Source organism: Schistocerca gregaria, chromosome 10 (assembly GCF_023897955.1).
Source record: "Schistocerca gregaria isolate iqSchGreg1 chromosome 10, iqSchGreg1.2, whole genome shotgun sequence".
Lineage (NCBI taxonomy): Eukaryota > Metazoa > Arthropoda > Insecta > Orthoptera > Acrididae > Schistocerca > Schistocerca gregaria.
Window position 1 is genome coordinate 213600680 of NC_064929.1, and position 15098 is coordinate 213615777.

A 15098-nucleotide genomic window follows, 5' to 3' on the forward strand; every position below is an offset into this window, starting at 1 on the left:
GTGAAACTACACATGTCATTTATCAGCTGATATGCCTGCACTCCACAGCCTTTTACATTGGTATGACAAAAACTAAACTGGCTGAGCGCATGAACGGACACAGACGAACTGTCCGCCTAGGAGACGTCCAATACCCAGTAGCGGAGCATGCCCTCCAGCATAATTCTAAGGACCTAGGAACCTGCTACACCGTACGTGCCATTTGGCTTCTCCCACCCAAACCCAGTCCCTCTGAACTGCAGAGATGGGAACTTGCACTCACTCCAACACATCCTTTCATCCCACCATCCCCCTGGACTGAAACTACGTTAAACAACCTCACTCCCATTTACTCTTCAGTCTTCTCCTCTTTCCCTTTCCTCTTTAGCCATTCATGCATCTTTTCAACCTACATCTTTATATTATATACCTCTTTACTTCAGTATGCATCCTCTTTGGTTTGAAGCTGGCACAGTACTTACAATAGAATATCTATGGCTTCCCTCTGACAACCATGCCTCCATCCTTGCTACCCTTCCTGTTTTCCTTTCCCTGTTGCTTCATAACCTGGGTTGTGAGTAACTAAATCCACTTTCCCTTCTGCCCTTTCTTTCCCCTCTCTCCTCCCTAATGAAGGAACATTTATTTCGAAAGCTAGGAACGTAAATTTTCGGTTGTTTTTTGTGTATCTATTGGCTGTACTAAGCTGAGGTAAGTACTGGACAGCCCCTCTATCTCTTTGTTAGTATTTGTTTCACATCTTTATATGACATTCTCCCTTAATTATTTAGATATATTGAATTTAATTGATGAAAGAAATATAAAAATGCAGTAAATGAAGCAGGCAAAAAGGAATACAAATCTCTTAAAAATGAGATCGACAGGGAGTGCAAAATGGCTAATCAGGGATGGCTAGAGAACAAATATAAGGATACAGAGGCATATATCACTAGGGGTAAGATAGATACTGCCTACTGGAAAATTAAAGACACCTTTGGAGAAAAGAGAACCACTTGTATGAATATCAACAGCTCAGATGGAAACCCAGTTTGAAGCAAAGAAGGGAAAGCAGAAAAATGGAAGGACCAATAGAGGGTCTATACAAGGGCGATCTAATTGAGGACAATATTATGGAAATGGAAGAGGATGTAGATGAAGATGAAGATGAAATGGGAGATATGATACTGTGTTAAGAGTTTGAGAGAGCACTGAAAGACCTAAATCGAAACAAGGCCCTGGGAGTAGACAACATTCCATTAGAGTTACTGATAGCCTTGGGAGAGGCAGCCCTGACAAAACTCTACCATTTCATGAGCAAGATGTATGACACGAACAAAATACCCTCAGACTTCAAGAAGAATATAATAATTCTAATCTCAAAGAAAGCAGGTGTTGACAGATGTGAAAATTACCGAACTATCAGTTTAATAAGCAGTGGCTGCAAAATACTTACATGAATACTTCACAGATGAATGGAAAAACTGGTAGAAGCTGACCTCAGGGAAGATCAGTTTGGATTCCGCAGAAATGTTGGAACACATGAGGCTATACTGACCCGACGACTTATCTTAGAAGATAGATTAAGCAATGGCAAACCATCGTTTCTGGCATTTGTAGACTTATAGAAAGCTTTTGACAATGTTGGCTGTAATACTCTCTTTCAAATTCTGAAGGTGGTAGGGTTAAAATACAGGGAGCAAAAAGCAATTTACAATTTGTACAGAAACCAGATGGCAGTTATAAGAGTCGGGGGGCACGAAAGGAAAGCAGTGGTTGGGAAGGGAGTGAGACAGGTTTGTAGCTATCCCCGAAGTTATTCAATCTGTATAATGAGCAAGCAGTAAAGGAAAAAAAAGAAAAATTTGGAGTATGAATTAAAATCAATGGAGAAATATAAAAACTTTGAGGTGCGTTGATGACATTGTAATTCTGTCAGACAGCAAAGGACCTGGAAGAGCATTTGATTGGAATGGACAGTGTCTTGAAAGGAGGATATAAGCTGAACAACAACAAAAGAAAAATGAGGATAAGGGAATGTATTCGAATTAAATTGGGTAATGCTGAGGGTATTAGATTAGAAAATGAGACACTTAAAGTAATAAAGGAGTTTTGCTATTTGGGGAGCAAAATAACTGATGATGGTCAAAGTAGAGAGGATATAAGATGTATACTGGCAATGGCAAGGAAAGTGTTTCTGAAGAAGAGAAATTTGTTAACATCGAGTATAGATTTAAGTGTCAGGAAGTCGTTTCTGAAAGTATTTGTATGGAGTGTAGCCATGTATGGAAGTGAAACAGGGACGATAAATAGTTTGGACAAGAAGAGAATAGAAGCTTTTGAAATGGAGTGCTACAGAAGAATGCTGAAGATTAGATGGGTAGATCACATAACTAATGAGGAGGTACTGAACAGAATTGGGGAGAAGAGTAATTTGTGGTACAATTTGACTAGAAGAAGGGATTGATTGGTAGGCCACGTTCACCAATTTAGTGTCATGGAGCTTGGAGGGTGGAGGGTAAAAATCATAGAGGGTGACCAAGAGATACATAGACTAAGCAGATTCAGAAGGATGTAGGTTGTAGTAGGTACTGGGAGATGAAGAAGCTTGCACAGGACAGAGTAGTATGGAGAGCCGCATCAAACCAGTGTCTGGACTGAAGACCACAATGACAACAACAACAACAACAACATGATCCAAATTTTTGAGAAATGTGAAATACCAAACCAAGTCACATGCAGTGAGACTGTGCTGCATTTAAACGGGGTTCATGGTTTCCTCCTCACCCCTCACTGACAGTGAGGTTTGGTGGTGGCTTTTCTTTTTTTAATTTTTTCTGCAGGCATACATGCTGCTTCTTTGGACTGCCACATTTATTTCACCCTTCATATTCTTTTGAAATGGCCTACAGTGATTGCCTCTCTTTTATTAGATGAAACTGGGTCATCAGAAGCATTTTGACAATGATGATACCATTTTTAAGTGGACTGTTACTGAACAGTCAAAACAAAGATTTCTGCTAAGTGGTTATAATTAACTGATAATGTTCCAAGTGCCTCAGCGATACAGATAGCCGTACCGTAGGTACAACCACAACGGAGGGGTATCTGTTGAGAGGCCAGACAAACGTGTGGTTCCTGAAGAGGGGCAGCAGCCTTTTCAGTAGTTGCAAGGGCAACAGTCTGGATGATTGACTGATATGGCCTTGTAAGAATAACCAAAACGGCCTTGCTGTGCTGGTACTGCGAACGGCTGAAAGCAAGGGGAAACTACGGCCGTAATTGTTCCCGAGGGCATGCAGCTTTACTGTATGATTAAATGATGATGGCGTCCTCTTGGGTAAAATATTCCGGAGGTAAAATAGTCCCCCATTCGGATCTCCGGGCGGGGACTACTCAAGAGGATGTCGTTATCAGGAGAAAGAAAACTGGCGTTCTACGGATCGGAACGTGGAATGTCAGATCCCTTAATCGGGCAGGTAGGTTAGAAAATTTAAAAAGGGAAATGGACAGGTTAAAGTTAGATATAGTGGGAATTAGTGAAGTCTGATGGCAGGAGGAACAAGACCTCTGGTCAGGTGACTACAGGGTTGTTGTTGTTGTTGTTGTTGTCTTCAGTCCTGAGACTGGTTTGATGCAGTTCTCCATGCTACTCTATCCTGTGCAAGCTGCTTCATCTCCCAGTACCTACTGCAACCTACATCCTTCTGAATCTGCTTAGTGTACTCATCTCTCGGTCTCCCTCTACGATTTTTACCCTCCACGCTGCCCTCCAATGCAAAATTTGTGATCCCTTGATGCCTCAAAACATGTCCTACCAACCGATCCCTTCTTCTAGTCAAGTTGTGCCACAAACTTCTCTTCTCCCCAATCCTATTCAATACCTCCTCAGTAGTTACGTGATCTATCCACCTTATCTTCAGTATTCTTCTGTAGCACCACATTTCGAAAGCTTCTATTCTCTTCTTGTCCAAACTAGTTATCGTCCATGTTTCACTTCCATACATGGCTACACTCCAAACAAATACTTTCAGAAACGACTTCCTGATACATAAATCTATATTCGATGTTAACAAATTTCTCTTCTTCAGAAACGCTTTCCTTGCCATTGCCAGTCTACATTTTATATCCTCTCTACTTCGACCATCATCAGTTATTTTACTTCCTAAATAGCAAAACTCCTTTACTACTTTAAGTGTCTCATTTCCTAATCTAATTCCCTCAGCATCACCCGATTTAATTTGACTACATTCCATTATCCTCGTTTTGCTTTTGTTAATGTTCATCTTATATCCTCCTTTCAAGACACTGTCCATTCCGTTCAACTGCTCTTCCAAGTCCTTTGCCGTCTCTGACAGAATTACAATGTCATCGGCGAACCTCAAAGTTTTTACTTCAACTCCATGAATTTTAATACCTACTCCAAATTTTTCTTTTGTTTTCTTTACTGCTTGCTCAATATACAGATTGAATAACATCGGGGAGAGGCTACAACCCTGTCTCACTCCTTTCCCAACCATTGCTTCCCTTTCATGCCCCTTGACTCTTATTACTGCCATCTGGTTTCTGTACAAATTATAAATAGCCTTTCGCTCCCTGTATTTTACCCCTGCCACCTTTAGAATTTGAAAAAGAGTATTCCAGTCAACATTGTCAAAAGCTTTCTCTAAGTCTACAAATGCTAAAAATGTAGGTTTGCCTTTTCTTAATCTTTCTTCTAAGATAACTCGTAAGGTCAGTATTGCCTCACGTGTTCCAACATTTCGACGGAATCCAAACTGATCCTCCCCGAGGTCTGCATCTACCAGTTTTTCCATTCGTCTGTAAAGAATTCGCATTAGTATTTTGCAGCCGTGGCTTATTAAACTGATAGTTCGGTTATAAACACAAAATCAAATAGGGGTAATGCATGAGTAGGTTTCATAATGAATAGGAAAATAGGAACGCGGGTAAGCTACTACAAACAGCATAGTGAACGCACTATTGTGGCCAAGATAGATATGAAGCCCACACCTACTACAGTAGTACAAGTTTATATGCCAACTAGCTTTGCAGATGAGGAAGAAATTGAAGAAATGTATGATGAAATAAAAGAAATTATTCAGATAGTGAAGGGAGATGAAAATTTAATAGTCATGGGTGACTGGAATTCGTCAGTAGGAAAAGGGAGAGAAGGAAACGTAGTAGGTGAATATGGATTGGGGCTAAGAAATGAAAGAGGAATCCGCCTGGTAGAATTTTGCACAGAGCACAACATAATCATAGCTTACACTTGGTTTAAGAATCATGAAAGAAGGTTGTATACATGGAAGAACCATGGAGATTCTAAAAGGTATCAGATAGATTATATAATGGTAAGGCAGAGATTTAGGAACCAGGTTTTAAATTGTAAGACATTCCCAGGGGCAGATGTGGACTCTGGCCACAATCTATTGGTTATGACCTGTAGACTAAAACTGAAGAAACTGCAAAAAGGTGGGAATTTAAGGAGATGGGACCTGGATAAACTGACTAAACCAGAGATTGTACAGAGTTTCAGGGAGAGGATCAGGGAACAATTGTTAGGAATGGGGGAAATAAATACAGTAGAAGAAGAATGGGTAGCTTTGAGGGATGAGGTACTGAAGGCAGCAGAGGATCAAGTAGGTAAAAAGACGAGGGCTAGTAGAAAACCTTGGGTAACAGAAGAAATACTGAATTTAATTGATGAAAGGAGAAAATATAAAAATGCAGTAAATGAAGCAGGCAAAAAGGAATACAAACGTCTCAAAAATGAGATCAACAGGAAGTGCAAAATGGCTAAGCAGAGATGGCTAGACGACAAATGTAAGGATGTAGAGGCTTATCTCACTAGGGGTGAGATAGATACTGCCTACAGGAAAATTAAGGAGACCTTTGGAGATAAGAGAACCACTTGTATGAACATCAAGAGCTCAGATGGAAACCCAGTTCTAAGCAAAGAAGGGAAAGCAGAAAGGTGGAAGGAGTATATAGAGGGTCTATACAAGGGCGATGTACTTGAGGACAATATTATGGAAATGGAAGAGGATGTAGATGAAGATGAAATGGGAGATACGATACTGCGTGAAGAGTTTGACAGAGAAAGACCTGAGTCGAAACAAGGCCCCCGGAGTAGACAGCATTCTATTGGAACTACTGACGGCCTTGGGAGAGCCAGTCCTGGCAAAACTCTACCATCTGGTGAGCAAGATGTATGAGACAAGCGAAATACCCTCAGACTTCAAGAAGAATATAATAATTCCAATCCCACAGAAAGCAGGTGTTGACAGATGTGAAAATTACCGAACAATAAGTTTAACAAGCCATAGCTGCAAAATACTAACACGAATTCTTTACAGACGAATGGAAAAACTAGTAGAAACCGACCTCGGGGAAGATCAGTTTGGATTCCGTAGAAATACTGGAACACATGAGGCAATACTGACCTTACGACTTATCTTAGAAGAAAGATTAAGGAAAGGCAAACCTACATTTCTAGCATTTGTAGACTTAGAGAAAGCTTTTGACAATGTTGACTGGAATACTCTCTTTCAAATTCTAAAGGATGCAGGGGTAAAATACAGGGAGCGAAAGGCTATTTACAATTTGTACAGAAACCAGATGGCAGTTATAAGAGTCGAGGGGCATGAAAGGGAAGCAGTGGTTGGGAAGGGAGTAAGACAGGGTTGTAGCCTCTCCCCGATGTTATTCAATCTGTATATTGAGCAAGCAGTAAAGGAAACAAAACAAAATTTCGGAGTAGGTATTAAAGTCCATGGAGAAGCAATAACAACTTTGAGGTTCGCCGATGACATTGTAATTCTGTCAGAGACAGCAAAGGACTTGGAAGAGCAGTTGAATGGAATGGACAGTGTCTTGAAAGGAGGATATAAGATGAACATCAACAAAAGCAAAACGAGGATAATGGAATGTAGTCAAATTAAGTCGGATGATGCTGAGGGAATTAGATTAGGAAATGAGACACGTAAAGTAGTAAAGGAGTTTTGCTATTTGGGGAGCAAAATAACTGATGATGGTCGAAGTAGAGAGGATAGCAAACGTAGACTGGCAATGGCAAGGAAAGCGTTTCTGAAGAAGAGAAATTTGTTAACATCGAGTATTGATTTAAGTGTGAGGAAGCCATTTCTGAAAGTATTTGTATGGAGTGTAGCCATGTATGTAAGTGAAACACGGACGATAAATAGTTTGGACAAGAAGAGAATAGAAGCTTTTGAAATGTGGTGCTACAGAAGAATGCTGAAGATTAGATGGGTAGATCACATAACTAATGAGGAAGTATTGAATAGGATTGGGGAGAAGAGAAGTTTGTGGCACAACTTGACCAAAAGAAGGGATCGGTTGGTAGGACATGTTCTGAGGCATCAAGGGATCACCAATTTAATATTGGAGGGCAGTGTGGAGGGTAAAAATCGTAGAGGGAGACCAAGAGATGAATACACTGAGAAGGATGTAGGTTGCAGTAGGTACTGGGAGATGAAGCAACTTGCACAGGATAGAGTAGCATGGAGAGCTGCATCAAACCAGTCTCAGGACTGAAGACCACAACAACAACAATGTTCCAAGTGCTGCAGTGTGGGGTGTATACATTACAGGATGTGGGCTGTATACAGTACAGGATACTGAAATGTCAAAAGTTAAGTTCATTAATAAATGCACCTGTGGAGATGCTGAATAAAAAAGAAAAAAACACTTGCACTTTGTGATACCAGATGAAAATAGGGTGCTATAACCAGCCAGAATCTGGTGTGGGTGCAGGAAAATGTAAGGAATGATCAAACACATGATAACAGTTGTTTTGACACACTTATTAGGATACAGTCACATGTTATAACATGTGTTTTATACTGCCTCCGACCTCAGCAAGACATTGTATTTGTTATATGGCACAGTTGGCAGTTGCTCGCAGTGTATCCAGTATAATAAGCACAATATTTCATCCTATGCTATCTTTCTGATTGGGATGAGACCAGATACATCCCATAGAGCAAACAGAATCTCTTAGATATCCTCACAACCAGAATCACACGGGTTTAGGTTGGGGAATCTGGAAGTCCACATATCTTGAAATTGCCTAGAGATGCTACAATTGTTACCAGAGGTGTCTGTAAGCAAATCTTTTGCCTGACAAGCAGCATGTGCTGTTGCCCCATCTTGCATGAAAATAGTGGTGAGGACACCGTTGCTTTTTTTCTCTGATGCACCCAGCCACGAATTCCTCTCCTGTGCCAACTTCTTCATCTCAGGGTAGCACTTGCAACCTATGTCCTTTATTATTCGCTGGATGTATTCCAATCTCTGTCTTCCTCTACATTTTTTGCCTTCGACAGCTCCCTCTAGTACCATGGAAGTTTTTCCCTCATGTCTTAACATATGTCCTATAATCCTTTCCCTTCTCCTTTCCTCTCTGATTCTGTACAGAACCTCCTCATTCCTTACCTTATCAGTCCACCCAATTTTCAACAATTGTCTGTAGTACCACATCTCAAATGTTTCGATTCTCTTCTGTTCTGGTTTTCCCACAGTCCATATTTCGCTACCATACAATGCTGTACTCCAGACATACATTCTCAGAAATTTCTTCCTCAAATTAAGACCAATATTTGATATCAGTAGACTTCGCTTGGCCAGGAATGCTCTCTTTGCCATTGCTAGTCTGCTTTTGATGTACTCCTTGCTCCGTCCATCACTCATTTTACTGCTTAGGTAGCAGAATTCCTTAACTTCACCTACTTTGCGACCATCGATCCTGATATTAATTTCCCACTGTTTTCATTTCTACTACTTCTCATTGCCCGCATCTCGTGGCCGTGCGGTAGTGTTCTCGCTTCCCATGCCCAGGTTCCCGGGTTCGGTTCCTGGCAGGGTCAGGGATTTTCTCTGTCTCGTGATGGCTGGGTGTTGTGTGATATCCTTAGGTTAGTTAGGTTTAAGTAGTTCTAAGTTCTAGGGGACTGATGACCATAGATGTTAAGTCCCATAGTGCTCAGAGCCATTTTAACCTACTTCTCATTACCTTCTTCTTTCTTCGATTTACTCTCAGTCCATACTCTGTACTCATTAGACTGTTCAGTCCATTCAGCAGATCATGTAATTCTTGTTCACTTTCACTCAGAATAGGAATGTCATCAGCAAATTCACCTTGAATTTTGATTCCACTCCTGAACCTTTCTTTTATTTCCATCATTGCTTCCTTAATGTACAGATTAAACAGTAGAGGCAAAAAACTACATCTTTGTCTTACACCCTTTTTAATAGGAGCACTTTGTTCTTGGTCACCCACTCTTACTAATCCCACTTGGCTGTTGTTCATATTGTATATGACCCGTCTCTTCCTGTAGCTTACCCCTATTTTTCTCAGAATTTCGAACATCTTGCACCATTTTACATTGTCGAATGCTTTTTCCAGGTCGACAAATCCTATGAACATGTCTTGCTTACACTATTAACCGCAACATCAGAATTTCCTCTTTCGTGCCTTTACTTTTCCTAAAGCCAAACTGATCGTCATCTAGGGCATCCTCAATTTTCTTTTCCATTCTTCTGTATATTATTCTTGTCAGCAACTTGGATACATGTGGTGTTAAATTGATTGTGCAGTAATTCTCACCCTTGTCAGCTCTTGCCATCTTCGGAATTGTGTGGATGATGTTTTTCCGAAAGTCAGGTGGTATGTTGCCAGACTCATACATTTTACACACCAATCTGGATAGTCGTTCTGTTGCCAAGTTCCCAAATGATTTTAGAAATTATGATGGAATGTTATCTATCCCTTGTTCCTTATTTGATCTTAAGTCCTCCAAAGCTCTTTTAAATTCCGATTCTAATACTGGATCCCCTATCTCTTCTAAATCGACTCCTGTTTCTTCTTCTATCACATGAGACAAATCTTCACCCTCATAGAGGCTTTCAATGTATTCTTTCCACCTATCTGCTCTCTCCTCTGCATTTAACAGTGGAATTCCCGTTGCACTCTTAATGTTACCACCATTGCTTTTAATGTCACCAAAGGTTGTTTTGACTTTCCTGTACATGGAATCAGTCCTATTGACAATCATTTCTTTTTCAATTTCTCTACATTTTTCATGCAGCCTTTTCATCTTAGCTTCCCTGCGCTTCCTATTTATTTAATTCCTCAGCGACTTCTCTTTATGTATTCATGAGTCTCTCAGAACCTTTTTCTTCCTCCTCCTTTCATAGATCAATTGAAGTATTTCTTCCGTTACCCACAGTTTCTGTGCAGTTACCTTCTTTGTACCTTTGTTTTCCTCCCCAACTTCTGTTATTGACATCTTTAGGGATGTCCATTCCTCTTCAACTTTACTGCCTACTGAGCTATTCCTCATTGCTGTATCTACAGCCCTAGAGAACTTCAAACATATCTTGTCATTCCTTAGTACTTCCGTGTCCCACTTCTTTGCATACTGATTCTTCCTGCTAATGTCTTAAACTTCATCACTACTATGTTGTGATCTGAGTCTATATCTGCTTCTGGGTACTCCTTACAATTCAGTATCTGATTTCAGAATCTCTGTATGACCATGATGTTCTTTAACTGAAATCTTCCCATATCACCCAGCCTTTCCAAGTATACCAACTCCTCCTGTGATTCCTGAACAGAGTATTTATTACAGAACTCAATTAATCTTCCTCCTCTCTCATTCCTCGTCCTAAGCTCATATTCCCCCATAACCTCTTCTTCTACTCCTTCACCTACAACTGCTTTCCAGTCCTCCAGAACTATTAGATTTTCATCTCCCTTTACATACTATATTACCCTTTCAATATCCTCATACACTTTCTCTGTCTCTTCATCTTCAGCTTGCGATGTTGACATACACAGGTATATCTGAACTATCGTTGTCGGTGTTGGTTTGCTGTCGATTCTGATAATAACAACCCTATCACTGAACTGTTTACAGTAAAACACTCTCTGCCCTACCTTCATATTCATAACGAATCCTACTCCCATTATACCATTTTCTGCTACTGTTGATATTACCCTGTATTCATATGACTAGAAATCCTAGCCTTCTTTACACTTCACTTCACTGACCCCTACTATATCTAGATTGAGCCTTTGCATTTCCCTTCTCAGATTTTCTAGTTTCCCTACCACATTCAAGCTTCTGACATTCCACATCCCAACTCACAGAATGTTATTATTTCATTGATTATTCAATCTTTTTCTCAAGGTAACCTCCTCCTTGGCAGTCCCCTCCCAGAGATCTTAAAGGGGGGACTATTCCGGAATCTTTTGCTAAAGAAGCGATCATCATGACACTTCTTCAATTACAGGCCACATGTCCTATGGATACACTTTATGTGTCTTTAATTTAGCGGTTTCCATTGCCTTCTGCATCCTCATGTCATTGATCTTTTGTTGATTTGTGGCCTTTAGTCCCCACCCCTACGACAAGGGAGTGCCCTGAACCTCTATCCGCTCCTCCGCCCTCTTTGATAAGGCCTTTGGCAGAATGAGGGTGACTTCTTATGCAGGAAGTCATTGGCCACCAATGCTGATTATTAATCAAAATTTAAGCAGGAGTGGGATTTGAACATGGGACCGAAGACGTTTTGATTATAAATCAGGGACAGTACCCCAAGACCACGGGTCTCACATTCTTTGCATTTTTGCGAATACACGTAACGGGCCCACAAGGTGTCACCTCCTAGGAGAAAAATGGAGAGCCTGTCAGATCACACCCCTTAGTCACATAAGCTGAATGCAGTGGATGTTCTGTACATCACGTGGTGGAGCAGAACCCCAAATGTGACAGTTCCGCGCACTCACATCACTGTGACGAGAAAAATTTGCCTCCCTCATCCAAACAATATTCTCCTGCTACCTGTCATCCATTTCCATGTGTGCCAAAAAATGAAGGGCAAAGCCACAGTGATGCAGTCTAATTTGGGACTTCATTTGGAGCACATTTCGAGTCTCGAAGGGTCACTTGCGTAAAATGTGTAACAAAATCACGTGAACTATTGACTGTGCCAGAGACAGTTCCCCTGACACAGCACAGGCACTGTCTGCAGAATTTGAGGCACGTGCTGCACGGTCAGCTACAGCTACAGCAACTTTATCGACGACTGGCACGGGTATGGGCCACCTCCCTCTCCCTGGTGCACCACCTAATTCACCTGTTTCTTAAAATTTTGTAATCATATTCTTTAGCCCGTTTATTGATATGAGGCCGCTACACAGCTGTTTCTGTCAGTGCAGCTCTGCAATTGCTGCCATTCTGGTAAAACAATTTTACCAGGCATGCACAGTCTTTCTTCTCAATAGCCATTGCATTTTGCATTTTGTAAGAAAACTTGAAGACACTTGCAGCACCTTTTTTTTCACCTGGTGGCAAGGAGTGAAACTATCATTTTTTCAGCACATTCCACAAACATATTTATTAATGAACATACCCGTGATGTTTCAGAATCCTGTGATGTCCACAGCCCACACTGCAGTACTCGGAACACTGTCAGTTTAGTGATAACAATTGAAGTCTCCACCGAGTCATCCACTGTCGAGAAATATGTATGGCACCGTACGACGAATATGGAGAGAATGGCTATCGCCGTCACCGAGCTTCATGATCGCAGCTTAATTTTTTTTGAAGTGTTAATTAAAACACTGTTAGACTGCCTCGCCACAATAGTAACACCGCTTCCTGCCATTTCCCGAAGATAACTGCCGTCGGGCTCAGCTAGCTCTCGAACAGATAGCCGTCCGGTCTGCAAAACACTGTCGGCAGTAGGGGTGCACTCGTCCCCCGCGAGGCAAATCGAGGACTACTCGACTGAGGAGTAGTGACACCAATCTCGTAAACTGACAGAGTCTGGGAGAGCAGTGTGCCAAACACACGCCCCTCCGTATTCGCATCTGGTGCCACCTACGGGCCGAGGGTGACGTGGCTGTCAGTCGGTATTGTCGGGCCGTCCGATGCACCTATGGACGGACTTCAGTTTTTTATTAAAATTTTGACTAACCCTCGCAAGTGCAGTTTGAGAAGGGGTAGGAAAGAGATTTGGAAGTAGGCAGGTCTGAGTGTCAGTGGCAAAATTCTGACTAATTATTGTAATGGCATGTAAATAGAGGCCAGGATGACAGGAGGAGAAAGAAGAGGAGTACAATATAACAACAGTGGAAGAAGAAGGAAAGAGTGAGGCGTACGGGGGTACAGTTGGGGAAGAGAATGACAGTCGACCCTTCACAGTTCAAAGGGGAGAGGCCCAAAATGCACAAAAGCAGACGTTATTGTGGTGTTTCACAACTGGGGAATCAAACTGGTAGTTAGGCACAGTTTTGTGGTGGCCTTCCACATACATGGCTGACAATCTGCTACTTGCACGTAAAATATTATACTAAACAGTGGAAACTTCAGGTTGGAATATCAACAATTTTAAGTAAATGATAGATTACTACTTACTGTAAAGATGACACTTTAAGTTGCAACAAAAAGATACTTACACATTAGCCTTCATCATAAAAAGAAACACACTAGCAAGAACACCTCACACACACACGGCCATCATCTGCCAGTCGAAGCAGCTGGAGAAGACGGTGTGCGCGAGGCGTGCTTGCTTGTGTAAATGAATATGTGTGTGCGTGTGTGTGTGTGTGTGTGTGTGTGTGTGTTGTTCCTTTTCTGACAAAGGCTTTGGACAAAGGCTAATGTGTAAGTGTCTTTTTGTTGTGTCCATCTGCAACTTAATGCGTAATCTTTACAATTAGTAGCAGTCTATTTTTTCCTTATGTTGTTAATTCAATACCGTTATTACATCAGAGTTGGTATACAGGTTCCCTCCTAAGAATCATCAGGCTCATTATCCTTGGTGTTTCAGCAGATATTTGCAATTCCATTTCTGCAATGATTAGCTGGACTCAGCCTAACAAAATACTGTTCATCACATTTTTCACGTGATGCTTGGTAATGATGGAAAGTTTCAGTTTGTTTTCCATTACAGCTCTGCGCTGGATCATGTTGACTGCTGCTGCCGTGTACCGACACTGCTGAGTTATCACTGGAGCACTGAGTATTGTTCGAGTTATACTGCTCCTGATAGTACGTACTGATAAAACAGATATTGTTTATGTTTTACTGTTCCGGATAGTACATACTGGTAAAACAGACATTGTGCTAGATTAATTAGGAACTGTACTCTCAAATGGGCATGTAAAATTCTGATTAAAATATCATTTTGATTACAACGGGAAACAAATTGATGCTTTCCATTGATAATGATGTGAGGTGAAAGATGTGATGAGCAGTATTTGTCTGGGCTGACTTCAGCTGCTTGTGACACCTCCTTCTATCAGATAAGAAATTCCTCTGACTGGACTGCAGAAGCAGGTGGGGTGTGGACAGAACGGACTTATGACGTGCAAGATTGGGAGTGAGGACTGCAGAGGGATAAACTCAGATAATGTACAATTTGGCTCAGTTACAGACTACCACTTTACAGTATGAGGATGGCACTTTGAATGGAATATCTTTTATCTTAGGGCACGATGAAAAGTTAGTCAAAAAAGTAAGGATGTAGTCTGTTTCTTCCCAATACTTGTCTTTAAGTCAAAACGATTCTATCTGGCATGTCTTAAAAAATTGTTTATATTATATATCATCTGATGAATGACTGACGATAACAAATTTGCTTCTGTAGATGATTTTAAGTCATTAATAAAATTCCTGAAATAGATCCATTCACACAACATAAGAATGACATGTTCTTACTTATTTAATAACTATTTTCTTTTTCATGCTTAAGCAGATGAAAAATGAAATACATCTAGTCATATGTGAAATAAATTAATGTTATCCAAATATTTTTTTACTGAAATTAATCACAGTGTATTACTGTTACCAAGATATATTTACCAAAAAATTTTCAATTTTCCAAATATAATAGCAATCATTATAAAAGTTGAGTCGGCACTCTTAAATAATTTTCAACACATGTACGGAACCGACAATGTTGCTGGGTGCTTCTTAAGGAAATCTTTGACTTTCTTTACTGACAGCAGTCTCGCCATACAGTTGTGGAGAGTTATAACCTACAAATAATCAAATATTCCAATATGAAAAATACCTTTACTTCAAAAACAT

At 40.7% G+C, this 15098-nt stretch overlaps 1 protein-coding gene across 3 annotated transcripts in view; it reads right to left on the minus strand.

The window, feature by feature from the left end:
* Positions 1-15098, minus strand: part of LOC126293684 (keratinocyte proline-rich protein-like) — a 115912-nt gene that overhangs the window by 47609 nt on the left and 53205 nt on the right. For 2 of the 3 annotated variants that reach the window (XR_007552341.1, XR_007552340.1), the window contains exon 3: positions 14871-15046. The gene's annotated coding sequence lies outside the window, so the exon portion shown is untranslated. Of the gene's footprint in view, positions 1-14846; positions 15047-15098 lie in introns of those variants that run through there. The other variant, XM_049986977.1, reaches the window with a different exon arrangement.